This window comes from Eschrichtius robustus, chromosome 5 (genome assembly GCF_028021215.1).
Source record: "Eschrichtius robustus isolate mEscRob2 chromosome 5, mEscRob2.pri, whole genome shotgun sequence".
Taxonomy (NCBI): Eukaryota; Metazoa; Chordata; class Mammalia; order Artiodactyla; family Eschrichtiidae; genus Eschrichtius; species Eschrichtius robustus.
This window is the reverse complement of record NC_090828.1, coordinates 73,766,002-73,782,379: the sequence shown is the minus strand read 5'-3', so window position 1 is coordinate 73,782,379 and position 16,378 is coordinate 73,766,002. Positions and strand designations below refer to the sequence as shown.

Genomic DNA, 16,378 nt, shown 5'->3' with positions numbered 1-16,378 from the left:
AAACCAAACTCTATACTGTTATTCATAACTATGTGTGTGTGTTAAGAAACTTTGAAAATTGCACTTTGACTGTAGATGGCAGCAAAAACATGACTTTCCCTTAGCATTCTGTTTCCATCCCCCTTAACAGCAGATATTAAAACAGGGCATATTTCAGTACCTGTTTTAATACTCCCAGGTTCATTTGGGTCTCCTCAGCTGCCTTTTCAGGCAGCCTCCCTAACCACCTTCTTGCTCAAGCTATTCTTCTACTGAATTGTAGAGATAAGATTTGTCTTTTCAAAAACAGTAGGCATCTGGGTTCTCGAGGGTGTAGGTGGCCGTTGCCTCTGTCTTCCATCATTAACGGTTTAGATTTAACTTCCTCTATGGCATCAGTCACAAATGTGCTTTACCCTTAGCGTGCACACCTGCATTTTCCATGGATATCCCTTCGCTAGACCCTTTTTTATTCTGAATCCCGACATTTACTGAGGTGTTCACTAGGCACCAAGTCTTGTGCTAAGGGCTTTACCTCTTTTAGCTCAATTAGACTTCACATGTTGGGGTACCACTATTGATCCCATGTTAGGGTATCACTATTGATCCCATTTTAAAGATAAAGAAATGGAGGCAGAGACAAGTGACGTAAATTGTCCAAGCTCTCACACCCAGTAAATGGCAGAGCCTGAGGTCAAACCCAGGCAGACTGGCCCCAGGGCCCATGCGTACTCCTCACCCTCTCACCCCCATGCAACTAACCACTATGCTCTTCTCTCTTCTCCTCCCGACAGCTCCACTCACCTCACTGACTTATGAACACCTACTGTGTGCCAAACCCTGTGCTAGATATTGAAAGCACACTGAGAAAACGACTGTTCTTAAACAGTTTGTGGTTTAACAGAGACAAAGACAAGCCCAAGAACTAAACAAGGTATACAGTGTCTTCAGAGAGGTACAAATAAGGTCCACTGAGAATTCAGAGGAAGGTGCGATGACTACTTGCTGGGCTGTGAGAGAGACTGGTGAGCTTCAGCAAGAGCTCTTTAGAGGAGGCAGCGTCTGAGCTGGGTCTGGAGGACTAGAATTTGCAGAGGTCAGGAGACACGGCGGCCGAGGTGGGGCAGAACAGGAGGCGGGATGGGGGTGAGTCCAGGGAGGCACTCGCACTCAGGGTCCTGCACGTGCGGCGCTGGCATCCAAGAGTGGGCGACTTCTTCAGTTTTGCACCCCCGGGGGCCTCACATGCCCCACCTCGTCACAGCCCTGAGCAGGAAAGGGTTCACGGTGGCTAGAACAGAACAAGTGGATGAGCAATGACAGAGAGGCCCAGAAAAGCACCGGGGGGCTGAACCTGGTAGTTACATGGTCCCCTCAATGATTTGCTCCTGGGGAGGAAAACTCTATAAAATCAGGTTGCTCCTGAGGCTGGCACTGAAGAAGGTGCTCTGAGAAAGGAGAGAAGGGAAGCAGGCAGCAGATGCTTTTCGAGGACAAAACCCAGAATGGGGTTTGGAAGGAAGATCCTAGGCTCCCTTGATGGCTGTGGCTGTTCTCCACCATCACCTCCCATTTCAGGAGTCAGTACAGTCAGCTACATGGATTAAAGAATCTGCAGACCAGATTGCTCCCCTTCTTTGCCGCCTCTCTGTCATGGAAAGCTCTATTTCTCTTTCCCTCCATTTTCACTAAGGCATGACACAACCTCCCTAATGAGGTTCTACTCAGTTTAAGCACTGAGTACAAGCTAAGTGAACTACTGTGAAGGTTCAATTAAAAGACACCCTGGGATTTGACAATTACCATATGTTAATTCTCAGAACTTTTGAAAAGTTTCTCTTCCTCGGGATGTATAGGTTGCTTTGTCTGCAGCAAAGTTTTGGCTGCTTTGTGGGAAAGTAACAGTTGTTTTATTTAGAGGAGCTTGACTAGTGAGGAAGAGGTTGCAGAGTGAGGCATTTGAGGCTGTGTGGTAAAGAAAGCTGGCTCATGCTTTACTTTGAGGCTCACTCATTTCTTCAACAAAAATTTGAGCACCTCTCTGCATCAATCACTGTGCTAAGCACTGGAGATACGATTTCAACACAGGAGACACACTCCTGTCCTCACAGAAGTGACCATATAATGCCGATAAAAAGACCCAGGCAATTATGACACAGGGGGACTGTTGCTCTGATGGGACAATGGGGCAGAGGTCATGGGAGAGGTACCTTTGCCAGACTTGGGGCATTCAGGGAAGCAACCAACAGGAAGTGGTCTGAATTTCAGATCTAAAAAGGGAGCAGGAATTCTCCAGATGGGGAGAGAATAGAAAGAATGTTCTAGGTAGAAAAAAAGAAATGGCAATATGAAGGCCCAGAAGGTGGGAGAGCACGGTACTTTTAAAGAAGTGAAAAATATTTGGAATGACCAAAAATGAAAAAGGTAAGGTGAGGAGTGCCAAGAGCTGAGGCTGGGGAGGCAAGAGAGGCCAGACTGCGGGGGCTCTGCAAGCGTGAGGGCTTTGATCAGGGCAATGGGATCAGAAAACTCTCTCCTATAATATGGAGGATGGACTGCAAGGAAGCAAGACCAGAGAGAATTATCCAGATGCAAGTTGATGGTTTCCTGAATTAGGGCAGGGGGAGGGGTGCTGGTAGGAGTTAGGGAGAAGACATGGATTTAAAATTTATGTAGAAAATAGAATAAGTAGGACTCGTTAGTGTTTTTTATGGGAAGAGGGGAGAGGAAGTTAAGGTTTCTATCTTGCATGATGAACAATGGCATCCCTCACTAAAACTGGGGACTTAGAGAAACCGGGAAGGGAAGGAATTAGGTTCAGTTTAGACACAGATCTGCCGTCATAAGATCTGGACAGGGATCATTATCAATGGCATGGGATTGAGTCCGAGGGACAGATGGCACCAGCCAGGAAGAGACTGTAGAGTAAGAAGAGAGGAAGGCCTTGCATTGGTTCCCAAGGAAACAACTTTTTTCCCTTCTTTTCTATATATATTTTCAGTATTTATAAATTTTATATCATTCATTCATTCGTTGGCTGGGCGCCCACTCTGTGCCAAGCACCGTTCCAGGGTGGGTGATCCATGCTGATTAAAACAAAAAAACCTGCTCTCATAGAGTTTCAATTCTAGACATATATATTTATTCATCTATTTAGAAGTTTAATTTCTTTTCAAAAGGCAGGGGATATTATCAGTTTAATTTCCCCACTCTGCTACAACCCAAGGAAGCAACTTTTAAGAAAGGGGCAGAAGAGGAGGAAACTAGGAGAATGAGGAGAAATGGTGGCAAAGAAGCGAAGGAAGATGGGAACAGCAATGTCACATGCTACAAATCAGTTATAATCTAAGATAATCATTGGATTAAATAACAGGGAGCCATTGGCGACCTCGGCATTAGAGAGGTGGCTGAAGAATTAGCGGAGATAAGGAAGTAAGAGGGAGCAGAGACAACCCCTTCAGTAAGACTGATGCCAACGGGGAGGAGAGAGGCAGGGCAGTGCTGGTGGAAGCTGATCACAGTTGCATTGGCTCCAAAGTGATGATCAAGATGACTCAGACTACCATGAAGATTAGCCAAGGGAAGATTTCAGGAAACAGACACACTCAAATTCTTCATTCTTAGAGATGTTATCGTTTAAACTCAAATAATAATTCACTGTAAAGGGGGAAGCTCTTGGTACATCTTTCTTTTCCCAGTCTGGATAGAAAAATGTCTTTGCCTAAAGAGAAGTGATGCAGAAAAACTCCTGGGAGAAAGCCAAATACTCACATATTCATGGGGAAAGAAAATAGCAACACAGTAAAGTCAATCATTTGGAAAATTTTCCACATAAATACCTTCAGCCATTTGAGGTAGCAGCTTTTCTCCAAATTAAACTGTTCTATGAAAGTCAATGTCAGGAAGTGGCAAAACTCAATAGTCTTTAAGCTCTGCACTGAATTCCCAAACATGAATCCTAGGTTCTTCTCTCAGTCTGCTTTATGCTCCTTGAGTTGACGAAGGTTGAGAGTGTGGCAGAGGAGGCCTTTTCCACTCCTCTTGGGGGAGGAGAAGCATCATATTGTTCAAAAGCAACAGCTGCTGCAGAATCAGGCACAGCATTAACAATAATCTGAAAAGGATTTTGTTTAAGCCTCTGGACCTGAGTGTAGTTGAAGGGACAAGAAGCTTTCATGTAGAAGTGGAGAATTTATGTATAATTTTGGATAATTTTTATGTGTGTATTGCACTCTAAGAGATGAGTATACAAATGCAAATGGTTTGGAAACACCACAAACTTCAGTAACAGCCTCCCTTTGCTTTAGTGAAACTTCAGTAAGAACTGGGCAAAATATTAAGTACAAAATCTTGACCTCCCTCCTATCTGGAGACACAGGTAACTTCAGTCTAAAAGGAAGCTACAGCAAACAAGAGGGGAAAAAAGACTTCAGAATAATTGCTGATAGTGGGAGGTTCTACAGTTTTTGTTTGTTTTTTTTAAAACTTAAGCAGTAAATAAAACAGCATTAACAACACATCTTAATTCGATTACTCTAACCAGTATGGAACTCCCATCAAAAACGTTTCAGGGAAGTAATTTGCCCTACTGAATTAGAGGCAGTTTCTAAACAAATCTGCTACTTCATTTTTAGGTGATGTGGCTTACTCAACATTGAACAAGAAATCTTTAACAGGCACACGCTGGAGGTGCTATTGCCACAGGGGTTTGAGCAGCAGCAGGGTGGTGAACCTGCTTCTGCCTGCTGGGAAATCCAGTTTCGGCTTAAACCCCACTCAGAAAGTTGTTTTGCCCACCAAGCAAAGAGAACCCCTCCGTGAGCTCTAGGGAACTCCAACAGGGAAGAGTGCGCAGATCAAAACATAGGCAGGCCAGGTGGCAGCACCTGTCCAAAGGTGGAGGCCTGGGGGAGAGGAGGTGGAGAAGCCAGCCCAGAGAAAAGAAGGGAGATAACATAACCAGTGCCGGTTATCGCGCCTCTAACAATCCGGGTGATGAGACTCGACTCAGTGGGTGTTCTGGCTAAGGGCATAAGCAGAGACCAGTTCCTGCAAATGTAATGTGAACCCTGATACAAAGCAGTGACATCCTGGTACAGATCAGCATGGGACAAGAACAAAGAGGATTCACAGAGAACCCGCAGAACCACAAGGAGATGAACTCACGCCAACCCCAGAAAAAGATACTATTCTTCTAGCTCAGAGTGCTTACTGGTTCCTTTGTGCGGTGTAAAGGCAAGTTCCTATTGGAACTCCAGTCTTTAATTGATTAATTCAATTAGTCAACAGAGTTACTTGAGCACTTACTATGTGCCAAGCACTGCCCCAGGTGCTCAGGATAACAATAGTGAAAAATAAAAACCAGACAAGATCCCCCCTCTTAAATCTTACGTTATTTGTGGTTTATTCTATATAAGCATGCTTAAATTAACATCCTAGTAAAATACATAAAATTGTTTTAATAAATTATTTTTGAATTTATCACAAAGTCCTAAATTAAAGAGCTCCTTCTTATATTGCTCTAAAGCGACAGTTCTCAACTGTGACTATCATTGGAATTATCGGAACTTAGAAAAAGTTCTGATGCCAGGGCCCCACACCACTCTAATTACATCACAATCTGGTTCGGGGGCTCCAGCATTGGTATTTTGTTAAAAGTTCCCCAGGTGATTCTAATGAGCAGTCTGGTCTGAGTGCAGCACCACCTGGCCCCTTGGGTCCCTAATTTGCGCTAATGTCAGGATCACCTGGAGGGCTTGTTGAAGCGCAGATTGCTTGACTGCCTCCAGAGTTTCTGATCCAGAAGTAGTGAGGCGGGGTCTGAAAATCTGCATTTCTAAGAAGTTTCCAGGTGATGCTGGTTCTGCTGGTCTGGGGACCACACTTTGAGAACTACAGCAAAGATAAATATTTTGATTAGAGGGACTCTACCTGCCTACTGTTATCAAGACAAAACCAGATACAAATTACTACCCAGATAGGGCTTCTTATTTATGGTTGCATGTGCTAAACAGTTATATGCCTCAGGATTGACCCACACTAGAAGTTCCTGCTTTCATGCTACTGACGTTCAAGAGCAGAATCTTTGTGTCATATTTTAGATTCCACATATAAGTGATGTCATATTCCACTGTATATATATACCACATGTTCTTTATCTATGAAACAGAAACAGACTCACAGACATAGAGAACAGGCTTGTGGTTTCCAAGCAGGGGTGAGGATGGCAGAGGGTTGGATTGGGAGTTTGGGATTAGCAGATGCAAACTATTATATAGAGAATGAATAAACAACAAGGTCCTAGTGTATAGCACAGGGAACTATATTCAATGTCCTGTGATAAACCGTAATGGAAAAGAATATGAAAAAGAATGTTTATGTATATGTATGACTGAATCACTTTGGTGTACACCAGAAACTAACACAACGTTGTAAATTAAGGGTACTTCAATTTAAAGAGAAAAAAAAAGAGCAGAATCTTTCAACCCCATCCCACCCCCATGACTCTAACACACATGGATGACAGGTTCCCTCAGTGGCAGTGGTCCGCCCCGGCTTGGGTCAGTGTCAGTGATGGGTAGTTGCAACAATGGCTGTTACTGAACCTCTTTCTTTCCCTCCAATGGACAAAACACTGGTGTATCCTGATGACAGTTGAAAATCTCAGACTCCTGGTGATATTTAAAGGGTCTGTTCAGTAAAATCAAAGAAGGAAGAAACAACTTGAAAGCACTTCAGCTATGAGCCACTTCCCTTGGGAATAGTTCTTGCAACTCCAGGGGGGTAAATATTTTTCATGCTGGAAGTGAAAACCCATAAATAAGAGTCATGTACATTTTCCTGTTGGCTGTAATCAGTTCCAACCTAGCCACCTGAGTTCACTTGAGTTAGAAATGCAGAGATATAAACAGTTGTGAAACAAGGACTTAAACCTGGGAATCCAGACTATAGGACAAGATGTGCGGAGAGGGTTACTGAAAGAATGTTGCAAATATATTAGCCCTTGCCTCAAGTTAGTGCAGAAAGACATCTCTGCCACGTTTATCCTCCTCTTTTCGAACTACTCCTAACCCTTTCCATCTAGTTTTCAGTAATCCTTTTATATCCTCACATAGCCTCAAAAATTTCCTAGAATACTCCTTTCCAACAGCATTTCAAGTAGGGTACAAGAAATAAAAGATGCATTGTCCATCGGGAATTAAAAGCAATAATAAAAGCCTGTCTTCTTCTTTTTTTTTAATCACCATGCATCAGCAACTCTAAACAAAGTTAGTGATAAAAACTCCCTCCACTGGAGCATGCAGCCCCATCTCACTGACTCTGGGCTGCTCCTTTCAAATGTTTCCCTTAACTGAAAACCAGTGCTTCCCAGGTGATCCTACTTCCATTGTTACCCTTTTACAATGAATGGTGAGGGAAGAAGGCTAGCATTTTCCTGGCTCTCCAACAATTCCAGAAAAGTTTTATCCATTGATTTGGGTTAGAGCATCCTCTCTCTAATAGGGTTCTTGGGATCAACTACTGGCTTCCCAGGTCACTGCCCGACATTTCCTGAGGGTTATTCAAAACTCCACTCTTACAGTTCCTTGATTCCCCAGCAGCATTTGCTTCTCCCCTGCTTCATCAGCCCACTCCTTAGACCAAACTTGGAGCTTGGCATCACCTATTGAAACTGTGGGTAATCATTATCAAATCCATTTCACCTGCCTTCACTAATCAAGGTCATTTTAAGACTTGCATGTTCTCCAAGCTGCACGGAGCCTATACAATAAGATGTTTACCTGAGTTGTTTTCCGGGAACTAGGAGTCAGGTGTGTCTAGCTCGAGCTGAGCTGGTTAAGACTGGATAGGACCACCAACCCTCCAACTGAGCATGCACGAGTGTCCGCTAGGTGACCTTTTGATGTCAGAGAGCTGAAAACTCCACCCTCAGATCGTGCTAAGCATCTCCATTTTTGAACATGCAAAGGCCTGTAGCTTAGTTACACGTGAGCAGAACGATGATTGCTGCACCTTTTTCCAACCAACTTTCCCCATGCTCCCTACACCTCAGACCATCCTGCTGCTTTATTCTTTATCCCACAAATACCCGGAGCCCCTTGCCTCTGGGGAGGGGGCTCTGAGACTTGTTCTCCTGTCTCCTTACTTGGCTGCTTAGCTAATAAACGCTCTCTTTGCTGCACACCTCTGGCTTCTCAGCGCTTTGCCTTGCTGCCTGTCAGGCAAAACGAACCTGGTCTGAGAACACCATTTCCCCGCCAAAATTTTACACTGAGGGATTCTGTTCTGACTCCAATCTCTAGGGTCACCACATATACTGATGAAGGCTGCATGCTGCATAACTCTAGGAATGGACTGCCTTCCAACCTCCCATCCTTTTTATGTTCACTCATTTAACCTTACTCAACCTGCTACTACTTTAGCCTATCAGGATCTCCATTTCTCAACAATATTTATGAACTATGAACTTTGTGCCAGGAACTGGGCTAGGTCTTCCCCTCATGTAGTTTACTGTCATTCTACCTCTTCCTTTTCTCCCAGGCTATGAGGCACAATCAGATTTTACTTAATTCTCTCTCCAGCTTTGGATCGATGGGCCTATCTCTTCAAAGGTATTATCATTAATATTCTTTTATTGTCTTCTTTTCTTTCCACATCTGCTCTGACAATTTCCAACCCTCATTCTTCATTGAATTTATTATATATTTGTGAGGTTTGAACCTTAACTAGACATTTAACACTCCTCCAGAATGATTTTATTTACCCCAGCTGCTTGATAGTCTCCCTCTTAGCAGAGAACCTCACCTCCTACTTTACTGAAAAGAAAAGGCCATAAGCGTTCACTTTCCCTACCATGCTTTGTTCACTTCCAATCTTGTCAGGACTCATCTTTATTCATCCTTTCCTCCTTAAACCTGGGCTCTTAATCCCATAAACCTAGTCGTCTCTAGGTCCTTGCTCCAGAAGTGAATATTTTCCTTTCCTATTTCTTCAGTCTTTCTCCCCTCCATGGTTCCTTTTCTTCTGCATACAAACTTCTTCAAATGGGGAAAATACATATCTTTCAACTCTCTCTTTTCAGCTACCATCCTCTTTTTCCCTTCCCGGCAAAATTTCTTAAATGGAGTAGCCATACTTTGTCTCTAATTCTTTGCGTCTGATTTAGTCCAAAACCCCCTGCAGTCTGGCCTCTGACCTTTCCACTCTGTGGAAACTGCTCTCCCCAATGTCTCCAAATTGTGAACTCAGAGCCTTCTTTTAAAGCTCCTCTGACTTGACTTAACAATGCCTGGTACTGATGACCACCTCCTTCATGAATGCACATCCTATTTCTGACTGCTTTTCCTCATATTTTACTGGCTCCTCCTCATCTGTCCACCCAAGTTTCCAACACAAATACTCTTTTTAAATCCACAATTTAAAAACATTGTCTGGGAAATATGACTTCAGCTACAATCAAGGCATGAATAGCTGCAGCCTCCAACTCCTTCAAAGCCCCAAATCCTTTGATCTTTTATTTTTTCTCTATGTAATTTCAGGATTGACTTCAGTTAAGTCCCTCAAATTTAACTATATTACAGTGATAGTTAAATGCAGAGCTTCTGCCTTAATGGGCATTTGAGCTTGGTATAGTGTTGACATCCTTCTGTGAAAACTTAGGAACAAACCTAATGACACACGGCTAAGTAGAAGTCTGGAATTTCTCCCCAGATCCTCTTAGAAATGAACCACCGTGGCACCATGGGTACCATGGACAGGGCCAAGATTCTGCCTAGCCAATTATTTTGGGTTCGCTCTAATCCAAAGGCTGAGACTTATGTTTCCAATGTTTAATACCTTATAACATGGCTGCAACAATTTTAGCCTGAAATATTTATAGTACAGTTAGTCACTTCAGCTACTTAAAAATCATAGAATGTATAACTTTGAGCAATACAACTTCTTGGAACCAAGAAATTTTTTATGTGCTTAAACAACTGACTGGGCACACAACATTTGGGATTACTAGCTATAAACCATTTTATAAATAGGAGATATCTTCCAAAAATAATGACTTTAATATTAGAAGAGTTGATTTTTTTAATCCCTGCTTTCTGATACTAATTGTATAGGGCTACTGCCTATTATGGCCAAATTAGATTTTAATAATTAGACCACACTGTGGTAAACACCTGTTGTTTTTTTAGCCTCTAGCATCAACCTAGTAACACCAATCCCCTTCAAACTGCCTCACCTCATTCCACGTAGGTCTGTTGAAGCCTGTAATCAAGAATCCCCCCACCTTTCCTCGTATTAGGGGTTTACATGTGACCAGATATGGTTATAGTAGTATATTACAAATAGGACCACAGTGATTGGCCCTCAGTGAGCACGTGAATTCAGCGGAGCCAATTGGAATCTTTCCCTGGGGATTTATATATGGATATTGAAGAAGAAAAGTTTTCTCTTCTCTCTGAAGTTACTAACCTTGAATCATGTGATTAACCCTGGAGCTGCCTGTAGCCATGCCTCCCTCTCCTTCTGCCCCCCCAAGCCCAGACACATGAGGAAGTCCGTTTCAATGTGCAAACAGGTACAAAGTAAATAAGTAGAGAGTGAGAGGAACCTGAAGATGCCATCTGAGTCCCTGAGGCAAGACCCACTTCTGGATTTCCATTCACGTGAATCAATCCATTCTCTTTTCTGCCTAAGCTAGTTTGAGTTAGGTTTCTCTCAGTTGCTTCTGAGGAATCCTGACTAATAAACATATCTTCTATTTATAAGGGAACACTTACCTTTTTTACTCTCTCTAACAGGGGAGCACATACAGAGCTGTTCCAAGTAGTAATCAGTTCATTTCCCAAACTGATGGCCCATGGAATGTTAAGATCCCACAGGATGTTAACATGTGTGCCATCAAAAATGTGTTGGATGTTCCAGTAAGTTTGAGGAAAACTAAGATAAAGTGAAATAAGTTTCTTTATAGTAGGATCTCTAAAAATATTTATTATGATACAGCGGTATGCATCTCCAAAAGGAGGACTTAGTGTGCTAATTTCCCCAAATTATCTGATAATAGAAACTTTTTCCATAGAACCCGGTTTGGGAAATGTTACTTGCCTTTCCATGAACAAGCAGAGATATTCAAGTAAATGAACCAATGGGCATAAACACAAATACACTTATTGGTTTGTATTATAGTTATTTGTTTTCACATGTTGCTCCTGTTAGACTGCATTTCCTGAGTATACTGGCTATGTCTTAATTGCCTTTGTATCCCCAATAACTAGAATAGGGCCTAAAACAAAAGGTATGCACCAATACATGAAAGACAGAATGAATGATGAATGAATTTCTAAAGCTATGGAAAGCACCCAATTGAACTTCCTAAGTAGAAGGTAAATGACAGGATATGGGAGTTGATAAAATAAAAAGTTAAGAATAAATTGAATACACACTTCTCCATTAAGCCTGTCAAATTAGTCAGTGGGTATTCCTTTGTAAGGTATTTAATCATTTAAGGAGTGAAGAGAAGTTGAATTACTGGAAAACAAATCAGGTGTCCAGTTTCTTTGGACAATCAGGAACCATTGATGCTAAAAGGCAAACTCAAATGACATCCATGGAGCAGACTTGCTGGTACTGTGATTTCGGAGGGGCAGCACAGGGACGAATCATCACATGTTGGCTTGCAGGAATTATTTATTATGAACTGAAATTTAAAAGGCTACCCAGGCAAATCTGCATTTATTTGCCTAATTGCTTCCTTACATTCATTTATTCAATGTATTCATATTAAATGCCACATACATGAATGTATAAAAATCATATTCTGCAAAACATAGGAAAAGCCCAGAGCAGCTGGAAACACCTATCAAGTAGACAAGAGCAGAGCCTATATCTGGATTTTTGAGCCTGTATCTGGAGCTTGCCATTTGCCATCATATGAGTTCACTAAGAAAAGACATCTGTCATACAACACTAATTGGGTAGTTTGCACAGTGACTCTTGAACTCACAAATGGTTTACAGTAGATAAAAAATGGTTTATGGTAGTTTAACATCACAATTTATATGTATTGCATTTTAAAAATCTTCAAGATGCTACATAATCATTTTATCCGCTGTATAAAAAGGGAACTTATGTTGGTTTATCTCACAATATTAGAAGCTATCTTTAAATTCTTCCCACTTAGGTTTGTAAAGAAAAAGAAATGATTTAAAGGTAAGAAAAAGATAAGCATGGGTGATTAGCTTTATTGGAGCTTTTTTTTTTTCCCTCTGAAGGATTCTTAGAAGATACATACAATTTCTGACAACCCTAATTTCAATTAAGAGTGTTTTCAGAATCACAAATACTGAAAGAGGCATTGCATTAGTGTGGAACTTTGAAAAGTCACACTAATAAAATATACCACTGTGTTATCGAATCATAATATTTCAGTCTGGTTTTATCTCTTTTTAACTTCTGATTTTAATTGGTCCTCGTTCTTCCAGGGAGAGACACCTGTATCGTTATGATGGAACTGGTTTTTCTTCTTCAGAAGTCGTGATGGGATGGCATTGAGACAACAAAAGAAACCAGTCCTCTCCCTCAAACAAATGATTTAATTAAATAAGATTAATAAAACTTGCCTTCTCTAATACTGGTTGAAAATCCCCCTTACATTCTCTTTCTTCCTTCCCAGGTCTCTCAGAACTTCTGTAGACAGCAAACATCAAAAAGACCAAAGATTTTTATAGTGATTCAGCCACCCACGGCAATGAAGTAAACCCTGATTTTCTTTCAGCCTAGGAAAAGATCAGCAAAGAGGCTTCACAAATAGCCTCTTCAACATTTGAGGTTAAAAAAAAAAAAAAAAAATCAGTGTAGCAGAAAGGTTACTTTCAAAAATATCTTTGGGTGGGTTTGTTTCCTTTCTTTTTGCCTTTTTTTTTTTTTTTTTTAATCCACACCACTCTTCTAATCCACACCCACCCCCCCATACAAACATTATAAAATATTTTCTTTACCAAAATTTTTTGGTTAGGCATTTAAAGTATATTTTTTAAAAAACAAATGATAAAATATATTTCATTTTGGATGTGACATTTCTAGTGCCTCTTTTCCTTTGCTCAGTCCCTCAAATGGTGATTTATTCCTGCTGCAGCTGGAGTTTCCCCCTTCAAGTTTCAACTAGCTTCTCAGGTGACTTCCTGCCAAGGCTCGCCTCTCTTAGCAGTCTCCTTTCTCTCAGAGTTCAGCCTCCCTAGGTGCGCTCTGGAATCTTTGTTCCTTATTCCTTTAGAGACAGACACCTCCACAAAGCAGCGCCCCCTACAGTCCTGCCAAGTGAACACTGGCATTTGGATCTGGGAGCACAGGGCCGGTCCCTAGGGCACCTTCAAGAGCTTTGTTCCCTACACTGCAGTTTTTCAGGTGAGAGGTCAAAGCTTATGTTCTAGAAAGGCTATTACTTGAGGCCAAGAGAGAGAGATGTGTGGTTTTCTCCAGAGCCCAAGCAGATAAACAAAGTTGAAAATAGTATTATTGACTAAACTGATAGGGAACCAACTTTATTGGAAAAGATAAAATAATAAACTGGACAGAGATTTACAAATAATACCTAGGTTCCTGACTCTTAGGACCTCTTTTAAAGGAGACCTATAATTTCAACAGCATTATTTAGGTACGGGCAGAAATAAATCTCCAGAAGCCCTGTATTTTCCTTTCCTACATTAAATTAAAGATGTCCACACCCGTATTCCATGGGACTTCTCTTTGGAAGCCTTTCAAAGGAAATGGAGAAATTCCTAGAGGAGGGTCATGGGCCAAAGAAGTACAATAAAGCAGGCTTACAAAAAACGCACAATTCGTACAACTTAACAGTATATCAGAATTGCAATTGAATCCCAAACTTGGGGAGCAGCTGGGAAAAGGGTGGAGAGGCTGAAGAGAAGTAGGGTAGTTTCCTAAGTAAGTTGGTGGTGTAAACACAATAGATAATTAACTTTTATGAAACTGTATTTTAATAAACGTTGCAATGGCCCAGTGTTGGCCCATCTAGACACAGCTAACAAGGACACCGAGAGGTGGTTGTGTCTCGTGTGTTCAAATTTTGCACAGAGAACAAAGCAACAGCGTGAGAGGTTCCTTAGGAAGAAGATTTCCCTCCCATCACAAGAACTTCACAGTAATTGAGCTCAGAAAACTGGCTGACCTGGTCTTCCCAAGGGGACTAATCAGAACCCCAAAACAGTGAACCCGCAGGAAAATCCACTTAGTCCATGTTAAAATGACAAAAGGGGTGTGCATCTTGCTCCTCAAAGGTAGATTATTTACTCTAACCCAAGCTACTGGGCAATCCAATGGCCTGGATAGCAAAAAGAAGGCTATTTTATTTCCTCTAAAAGCTATAAGCTGAGTGTCTACACAATTCTAATGTCTTAGAGATACAGCCAACCTTGTCACATATATGAAAGGCAACTCACATTTTTCTCTCCAAGTGACTCTAAATTTTAATCTTTATTGTTCTCTCCCAGATGTCACAACTCCTCTCTGCCAGATTCCCCATTATTTCAAAAGACAAGAATATTCCCTGAGGCCTCCTTTTGAATATATATCTTTCTGAGGCCATGTCTCTGGTTTCCCTGAAGGCTGTCACATCAATAAATCTATCTTCTGCCTGGATCCTTGGTTTTGAAAATAATTTTACCACCTTGGCCAGGCACAGCCAACATTTCTCTCTTACACGTATTCTTCGGTTCAAGTAGAAAGACTTGCTTGGGCTGTTCTATTTCTATGCATAAAAATATTCACATGCAGAATTTGGCATAATTGCAGATGGAGACAAGCCTTTCTGCAAAGAGGCCAATTGCTACATATGGACCACAGGAAGACCCAACCTGAGCCTGGTCCAACATAAAATCATTTATGTCCATTGCACGGACGCCTGGGAAGGTGTGGTTTGTGGGACAATACTCTGACAGATCATAAGGATTAACTTGCACCAAAAGCTCCCAGTATTGAAAAAAAAAAAAAAAAAAGCATCAAAAAGCTTTGCTCTTTTGGAAACATTTGAAGGTTTCAAGCCCACACACACTCAGATAGTACTGATAATCCTCTCTGTTTGTGGGATTTGGAAGAGCTACAAAGAATGAAGAGCCACAATATTTTGACAAAGTGATATATTCTTCTCTTTAGGTGTATTTGATGGAAACTTTTAGACTTTCCTCCTTCGGTTAATACAATGTAATAAATACAACAACGTTTGAGTATATGAAGACTTTATAGGAACACAATAGATAAATATACACACTTCTCTGGTATATATAAAGTGCCGATACTTTTAAAAATCACCGTTTGTATAAAACTTTACAGTTTTCAAGTTTCTCTCACATACATTATCAGGACAGATTCTGTATAAAAAATAACTTATTATTCAACTAATATCTAAAGAGCATTACTCCACTTCTCCTGATTATATGAGAGAGGGTGTCAGCATTTTTTAATTTAATTAGGATTTATACCCTACCTGTTTCCAAACAAGATTTGAAATGATATATAATATTAAACCCATGGAAAAACAGCCACATTACAACTCAAAGATATTTTACAGAACCAAGTAAAAGGAGTAGATGTTTCTAAGCAACTGCAACAAATTGTCACAGCTGGGCCATGAACTTGCTTCTCACAGGAGTCAGCATTTGCTCACCAGGTGGGAATGCTGAAACTCTGGGCCTGCGTAACAGTATGTTACCAGACCTGTCTCACCAGCAGGGTCCCTGGATTAATTATACTACTGCACTTCTCAGAAAGTGGTTGGTAAACCAACTGCACTGGAATCTTTAACAGTGCTTATTTTTAAAATGTTGCTTTCCTGGACCTGACCTAGGATCGCTGGTTGTAGGATTCCGGGATCTATATTTTCACATACCCATCATGTGATGTTTTTGCTCTTGAAAGTTTGGAAACCCTGCTTTGCTGGGATCGGTGCTTGCTGCACAGGAACTATAGAAAACCCAGCATCAAGAAGGTAGAAAATTGTTCGAGTGATCAGTCCCTTGCATACTGCTTTATGCCTTCCTGTTTCTGCCTGTGCTTATCCTACTTTCAAATGTTTTGCCCATTGCCCACTTGATGTTTTACTTTGAATGGCCCCGTGTGCTTGGCCTCTTCTGACTGTAATGTTATTCTCCTTCCAGCATCCCATCCCCTTCCTGCTCATCAGCTTTTTAAAAAATTCCTGCCACAGATTCCTGATATTTGTGTATGTTCCAACACCTGCTGGTTACTCCTAAACTCACTTTGATAGTTCCGCACAGGCTACTACACTCTCTGTTTGTCTCACTTGGGATCAGATTACTCCATTGCCCTTCACGGGAACCTGGGAGACACCCCCTCTCCAGCTTCTGGCCATCGATGCCCAGATATAGCCCTA

At 41.4% G+C, this 16,378-nt stretch overlaps 1 protein-coding gene across 1 annotated transcript in view; it reads right to left on the bottom strand.

The window, feature by feature from the left end:
- Window positions 1-16,378, bottom strand: part of CCDC148 (coiled-coil domain containing 148) — a 292,077-nt gene that overhangs the window by 38,476 nt on the left and 237,223 nt on the right. The gene's annotated exons all lie outside the window — the stretch shown is intronic.